The sequence below is a fragment of the Chrysochloris asiatica genome, unplaced genomic scaffold, assembly GCF_000296735.1.
Source record: "Chrysochloris asiatica unplaced genomic scaffold, ChrAsi1.0 scaffold00500, whole genome shotgun sequence".
Taxonomy (NCBI): Eukaryota; Metazoa; Chordata; class Mammalia; order Afrosoricida; family Chrysochloridae; genus Chrysochloris; species Chrysochloris asiatica.
In genome coordinates, this window is record NW_006409018.1 from 811,515 (window position 1) to 819,891 (window position 8,377).

General features: G+C 41.7%; 1 pseudogene; it reads right to left on the minus strand.

Annotated features, from left to right (window-relative positions):
- Positions 1-1,328: 1,328 nt before the first annotated feature.
- LOC102826743 overlaps positions 1,329-8,377 on the minus strand; it is a 10,449-nt pseudogene continuing 3,400 nt past the window's right edge.

The window sequence follows — 8,377 nt, forward strand, 5'->3', positions numbered from 1 at the left end:
TATATATATACATATATATTCCCACATCTTGGTTCTACTCATCATACTTAGTTTAATTAATTTGAACCCCAAAACCAGTTACATTCAGTCATGTCAGCTGTCCACTTTGAAATATCTTCAGTGGCCTTTCTAGCCACTCATTACAAAGAGACATCACATGTCTACACAAGACAGAATTTATAAATTGCTGCTCTTTAAAAGATTTCTGACTGTTGTTTCTGCAGCAAACTGAGTGTCCTCAAACAAAAAGTTTTTTTTTTTAATATTTTATTGTGAATTATGTGATAGTTTACATGGGAGAACATTACTTTTACATTCATTCTATCGTATATCATCTCATTGCCATGGTTACAATCCCTTCTATGCATCATGAACCAACCAAAGGATATACGCTGCAATCCTGCCCTTCGTACCCCCCAGCTCTTCAGCACACAGTTGATCTCCTTCTCTGGATCTAAAGTCTCTAGCTACTCCATTGCTCCACGTCATCATCTCTGCCTCCATTTCAGGCATCACTGCTTCTCTGCGTAGGGTCCAACTCTCTGCTCTTCTCCCTTGATGGTCCTAGGGACCTCCGCTCCTAGGCTGAAAAGTTAATCACTCCTTCCTTGCTATAAAACATCTACCTTTACATTTCCAACCCTCACAATCAGTCCTGATAACAATTATTCACTGTTGTACCACAGAAGACCCGTCTGCATCTCACTGCATCAGGCCGCCTAGACAGATTGGATACTACTCACTGGAGATTCTACCTTCCTCCAGGCCCTCTCAAACAAAAAGTTTTTAGTAACATTCCAAATTCTCTAAATTAGCCTCACAGCACTGTTCAGATGACAAATTATTCTGTCTTCCTACTGGATGTTGTAGAAAATCCAAAACTAATTTGACTGAGTCATAATAGTATCACTAATATGAGGGTTAGTCAAAAACTATCTGCACTCCTCCTATATTAAGACGTTCATCCACATCCATGACTGATGACAACATTGAGCGTGCTTGTGAAATCATTCAGTCGAATAGATGAGTCACAGTGTGGATTTGGCAAATCACTCATGCCTATAAAATAATCCATGACACACTTGTGTTTCTAAAAGTTTGTGCAAGCTGGGTACGGAAATGACACATGGAAGAGCAGAAACAGAAGCTTTTGGACATCTGCAAACAAAAGTTGAAGTTAAATTCAATGAAAGGTAAAAGTGTCTAAAAAAAATTTAATTTCTGGTGACGAGATATGGATTCATCACTATGAGCCTCAGGGTAAACAGTAGAGTATGGAATGGAAACATCCTCAATTGTCAACCAAGAAAAATGTCAAGAGTCCACCATCAACTGGAAAACTGGTGGTCACAGTTTTCTGGGATTCTCAAGGGCGGCGGCGAGTATTGGAGCACTGTCAGGAAAAGGGCTCATCAATCAACAGATGCTCACTGAAGAGCTGAAGCCTAAACTAGGGATTAAACGCAGAGGGCTAAAGTGGATAGAGAGAAATACGTTTAACTTGATGGTATATGGAAGGGATTGAGGTCAATGTAATGAAACAAGTTATATGAATTGTTGAATGTGAAACTGATGATGTGCCCTGTAAACTTTCACTCAATCAATCTACATTAAAAACCTTAAATTAAAAAAAAATTATGGGGGAGATAAATGCAACTTTGTTAAAATTTAAAACTTTGGAAATAATTTCTTACCTATACACATTTACAGATAAAAATTATCTAAAACATGACAACTGCACAGAAAATGCTTCCTTACTTGGGGGAAGTCAAGAGAGCTGGGACAGGGCTGGCTCTGAAGGGTCAGGTCCCACAATCCAGCATCAACAGCTGTTCCAGTGTTCAGCTCTGGTCCCACAATTCTCATTCTACACAGAGCCCCAGGCCCAGAGTGGGGATGGTAATACTCCCTAGTGTCAGCCAGGAAACCACATATGGAAAGTGATTAAATCAGCTAGATTCTAAAGAGCCACATCTGCACAGAGGAAGGGCCTAGTAACTGAGGAACAGGATCTCAGGGTGCCTGCTAGGGTTCAGTCCCTGGGTCTTATCTGCCTCCTTTATTCTTCACTGAGGAACTACAGCCCCTCACACAACGGTGATCCAAAAAACATACTTACCCAGGCTCACGCATTGAGGGGAATGATGACCCAGTTGTCAATAAACCCAAACCCACTTCCAATTGAATTCCTTATCATAAACAAATCCCTAGAGAATGCACCATTTCTTTGCTCTCCCTTATGGGGGTCTAGGACACTATCACCAAAGGTCACTTCAGAAAGATGGTCTGAAGTGAAACTTGAGCCCTGGGCAGTCTGGGAGCAGATGCTTAATGTCTGGTCCGTACACACAGAATACCTGAAGTCCTTCCTGATGACTTAGGGGTATGCAAGATGGTGTCCTGCACAACTCCCACTTGATTTGGGACTACACTGGAGAGCTGAAATGGAAGAAGGATGGGGGAGACTCAGGGCTAAGCCAGTGTGTGTGTGTGTGTGTGGGGGGGAGGGTGACAGGTTTTTGGCTTCATTCCAGACTGCATTGCTGGTCACAAGTCCAGGGAGAATCCAATCCCAACCTAAATCCAAACAATAGGGGGACCAGTGTGCTCAGGGTGGAGGCTCGGAAGCTGGAATAGTGGAGACTCTGCTTAGGGACCCTGGGAGCCCCCACTCTGTATTTCTCACAAACTTTACTGGGACACAGGCACTGCAGGCCTGCAAAGCATTGTGCTAGGTGGGATGCACTGGATGAGACCAGGTAAGGTGCTGGGAGACCATCTGCACCCCAGACACAGGCTGTGGTCTCCGGCCACTCTCCTACTGAAATGGGGCATTGAGAAAGCTGAGGTTCCAAGATGGTTTTATTTCAGTCTGGAGGAAGCACAACAGAAGCCAAGGCCAAAGCGACCATCCTGGCCCCATCTTTACAAACGGGGGCTTCCTCTCCAGATTTCCTAACTGCCCATCAGTCACCAAGTAGTCCTCGTTTCCTTAAATCCGTGTTTTCATAAAATCAATCCGTGATTCTTGTACTGGTCATTCGGTCACTATTGTTTAGAACCACACTGATGGCAATGAACAAAAGTAACAGAGAAGCAAGTAGAAATGACAAAACATAAAATGACAAAATGAAGAATTTCAAAAGCAGGTGACTGACATGTACAAATTCATAATTCTCCCAAATACTGTTCCTTATTTTCATAACGTGGGCCTGTACCGCCATATCTCCTAGTGTTGAAGACAACATGAACACCTGGGGTCTTGTGTGGTCAGTTTGTATGGAAAGGGCCCAGGGTAATCCAAGGGCAGTGCAGGGCACAAGGGAACTGCCATTCTGCAGTGCCTCCAGGGCTTCACCAACTCAATGGACCTTCACTCTACATTGTTTGGTTTTGTTTTTGAGTCTCATGAAGGGTTTTCAGGAAAGGATAGCTGTTTGTTCATAATAAAGTGATGATCTGCATTAGACCATTTCTCAAAATTGTCACTGTTTCTAGCTGTTCTAAACCAGAAATGAAAAGGAATACAACAGTTGGTTCCATTCAAACTATGAGAGATTGTTGTTTTATGACACAGAAAGCCATCAGTCAGGTAGGGAATATATATATATATATATATATATATATATATATATATATATATATAAACAAGAATAGGTTCGAGACATGTACCAAATATTTACTGAGAATTTTTAGCCACTACAAAATAGTGTAAGGAATGCACAGATGTTAGCAGTGTAGCTACAAGCAGGCAATGCTTTGACTATTATCTCAAGACATGTAAAAAAGCCATGAAAACTAAAAATAAAGTGCTGTTCTTGCTGTACAATGACATAGGGAGATGGAGCAGTTGGGTACTTTGGACCCACAGAGGGAGAGGGGCTGTGTGTGGACGACTGGGGGGCAGGCTTGCCGGGCATACCATTTGGATGATGGATGACACATGGAGGGTGATTGTAACCATGGCAATCAAACAATATACGATACGATGAATGTAAAGCTAATGTTTTCCCATATAAACTACCAAATAATTTACAATAAAACATTAAAAAAAAATGTATTCTATCTCCATCTCCTTTAACCAGATCCATGTAGACAAGATGAAAACTATTTAGTGGGGATTCTAAATTCCCCTGCACACTCTGAATCTAAACTCCCTATTGAAAACATGTGAGCATGCCTTAGAAACCCTCCTTATAGGTGGCTAATGTTTAAGTTGCCTGTTCCTTTCAATGCTGTATACTGAGGGGACAGGCTTGAGCCTTGATGTGAAGACCTCAGCCCTCTCAGTTGGTATTTTAAGCTACTACATTCATAAATATGGGTCAAGTTCATCAAACTGTAGCAATTTACACTTCCTTTTATCAAATTTACCTTGCTCTTACTGAGCAGTGTCCATGGGGTCAGGAGTTCCCAAGTCTCCCCAAACATCAGACCAACAGGCCCTTCCTCTTCTCACTCAAGGCTGACAGGAGTCTATGAAACATGGACAAACTCGGCCCATACCTTCATTGCTGCCTTTCTCCAACTTCCACTTAGATACATGCCTGCTTGTGTGGTCCCTTTGACTTACAGTCTTGGAGGGAGGTTTGTCCCAAAAGGACTTGATTTAGAAGCAAGTTTCTAATTTTCACTATGTCCCAATCATCTAGTTTGTCTGCTTTTGCTTGTGCAATTCTCCCAATGTTTCATAATCTATGGGTGCCCTGTCTTTATCTCTATTTTTTCATTGATGACTTTTGTAATTGTGGGATTGACATTTAGGTCTTTAATCCATGCTGAGTTGGTTTTTGTGTAGTTGTAAGACAAAGGTCTTGTTTCAATCTTTTGCATATTACTTTTTAGTTTACCCAGTACCATCTGTTGGAGAGACAATCTCCATTCCATTCAATGTACTTTGGCCCATTCACAAAGATCATTTGGCTGTATGTGGGTGGGTTCATCTCTGGATTCTGTTGTATTGATCTGTGTATCTTTCATTGTACCAGTACCAGCCTGTTTTGACAACTGTAGCCATGTAGCAAATTTTGAAATCAGGGAGCGAGAGGCCTCCAACTTTATACATTTAATTACTCTTTTGGTCCTCTAGGACCTCTCTTTTCTATTTGTAATCATTTTTTCCATCTCTTTAAGGAATGTCATTGGAATATGGATTGGGATTGCATTATATCTGTAGATTACTTGGGTGGTATTGACAATTTCGTGATATTAAGCCTTCCTATCCAGGAACATGGTATATTCTTCCATTTCTGTAAGTCTCTTTGGTTTCTTGTAGTAGTGTTTTCTAGTGTTCTTTGTATAGATCTGTGGTTTCTCAGGCTATATTTATTCCTAAAATTTTCATCCTTTGAGTGGCTGTTGTAAATGGCATTGCTTTCGTAATTTCCTTTTCAGTGCTGTCATTATTAATGTAGAGGAACCTGACTGATTTTTCTATGTCCCCATCTCTACCTCGATCTCTGGTGTCGCTGCTTTTCCAAATGAGGTCTCATATCCTGCTTGTGCTCTTCTCCCTTAATAGTCCTAGTTCCTTTGTTACAAAACTTTTACCTTTACAATTTTGACAGTAACAATTAGTCATAACAATTAGTATTGAAACTATTCATTGGGGATGATTCTTTCTTCCCCCACACACTCTTAAACTCATTTAACAAAAATTTTTTTTATTGTGAATTACATGAATGGCAAAATAACAATGATGAGGCTATATCCCTGCAGTTACAATGAAGCTGTCATATTTCTGTGAGAACTTTGCTCACATTAAGCACAGTATTTTGAATTTTACTCATTTCATAGAAGCTGTATGGAAGAATCATCTAAAATTGGACATAAAGAAGTCTCTTATCTATGAATCCTTTTATGTACAATGAGGTGTGAGGCCTGAGTAAAGACTGTCCCACACTGCTAACATTCAAAGGGCCTCTCTGCACTATGGAGTAGCTTGTGTGTACTATATTGTGAGGCAAATCTGAAGGCTTTCCCACACTCTTTACATACATATGGTTTCTCTCCACCGTGTATTCTTTTATGAGAAAGGAGGGTTAAGTGATGATTTAACATTTTCCCACACTCCTTACATTCATAGGGCCTCTCACCACTGTGGCTTCTTTTATGTATAGTAATGACTGAGGATCTTGTAAAGGTTTTCCCACACTCCTTACATTCATAGGGCCTCTCTACTGTGATGTCTTCTATGTACTGTGAGGCCTGAGACATTCATAAAGGTTTTCCCACAATCCTTACATTCATAAGGTTTCTCTCCACTGTGGGTTCGCAAGTGTATACTGCAGTGTAAGGACTGTCTGAAGGCTTTCCCACATTCCTAACATTCTTAAGGCCTCTCTCCACTGTGGGTTCGCATGTGTATACTGCAGTGTGAGGACTGTCTGAAGGCTTTCCCACATTCCTTACATTCATAGCGCCTCTCTCCAGTGTGGGTTCGCATGTGTCTACTGCACTGTGAGGACAGTCTGAAGGCTTTCCCACATTGCTTACATTCATAAGGCTTCTCTCCAGTGTGGATTCGTGTATGTTCAGTCAGACCTGAGGAATTCCTGAAAAGTTTCCCACATTCCTTACATTCATAAGGCCTCTCTCCACTGTGGGTTCGCATGTGCATACTGCACTGTGAGGACTGTCTGAAGGTTTTCCCACATTCCTTACATTCATAGGGCCTCTCTCCACTATGGGTTCGCATGTGTGTACTGCACTGTGAGGACTGTGTGAAGGCTTTCCCACATTCCTTACATTCATAGGGCCTCTCTCCACTGTGAATTCTTCTATGTACTATGAGGCCTGAGACACTGCCAAAGGCTTTCCCACACTCCTTACATTCATAAGGCCTCTCTCCACTGTGGGTTCGCATGTGTATACTGCACTGTGAGGACTGTCTGAAGGCTTTCCCACATTCCTTACATTCATAGGGCCTCTCTCCACTGTGAATTCTTCTATGTACTATGAGGCCTGAGACACTGACAAAGGCTTTCCCACATTCCTTACATTCATAGGGCCTCTCCCCACTGTGAGTTCGCATGTGTAAACTACAATGTGAGGTCCGTCTGAAGGCTTTCCCACATTGCTTACATTCATAAGGCTTCTCTCCGCTGTGGATTCTTTTATGCGTAGTCAGGGTTGAGGAATACCTAAACGCTTTCCCACACTCGTTACATTCATAAAGACTCTCTCCACTATGAATCTGCCTATGTACATTGAGGTTTGAGCTAGAAACAAAGACTTTCCCACACTCCTTACATTCATAGGGTTTCACTCTACTGTGGACAGTTTTATGTCTTGTGAGCCTTGAGGCTTGCCTAAAAGCTTTCCCACTTTGATTACATTCATAGAGTCTGTTTCCACTGTGAGTGTGCATAGGTCTACTGTGCTGTGAGGAATACCTAAAGACTTTCCCACATTCCTTACATTCATAGGATCTCTCTCCATTGTGGATTATCCTATGTGCAGTCAGGCCTGAGAAATCACTAAAAGTTTTCCCACATTCCTCACATTTAGAGGGCTTCTCTCCACTGTGAGCGTTTACCTGTTGAGTGAGGGAGGAGGCCTCAGGAATAACTCTCTCATATTTAGGAGGCTCCTCTCTCTCATGAGAGTTATTATGTAAAATGAGAGCTAAAGGAAAAGTATCTATTCTCAAACATTCTTTGCATACACATTGATGACCTCCCACAGGTGTCCTAAAGGGTGAGAAACTACAGAAAATTTCCATCCACTCGCTGAATTCACATCGTTCATTGCTGGTGATTGCTGAGACAGGATTCTTGAGCGTTGAGACACAAAGGAAGCCTTTTCCACATATCTTACATTTATGGGTATTTTGTCCATCATGAGTGCTCACAGCAATGGTCACGTGAGAGGGACACCTGTAGTCTTCCCCACAATCTATCCACTGACAGGTACTGCTTCCAGTGTGAGCTCTACTACGATTGTTCTCTAGGGAATGATCCAGGAAGGCTTCTCCATACTCACAGCATTCAAAAGGATCTACGTCTATGGGATCTACTTGGTGTACAGAAAGACCAGGAATCGGGCTGGAGGTTTCCCCACACTGGCTGCCTTCAGAACGTTCACAAAAGTTGTCGACTGATCCAGTTCTGTTAAAAACAGCCAGTGTAAACATAAAATCAATGGAGTCCTCTACAAACCACTCAGTTTTTAACAAATAGAAAAGGAATAAAAAGGCAGTTATTTGTCAGACACATATGTTGTCCCATTACAGCATTACCAAACACAGTGAACGTGCATGTCTTTTCCCTCAATTATCTCCTGGTTCATCTAGCACAACTACTACCATTCCCATCAATGTGTAAGACTTCCTGATCATTGTGTCCAAGGGAAAGATTCTTTAAACATTTCACTGACT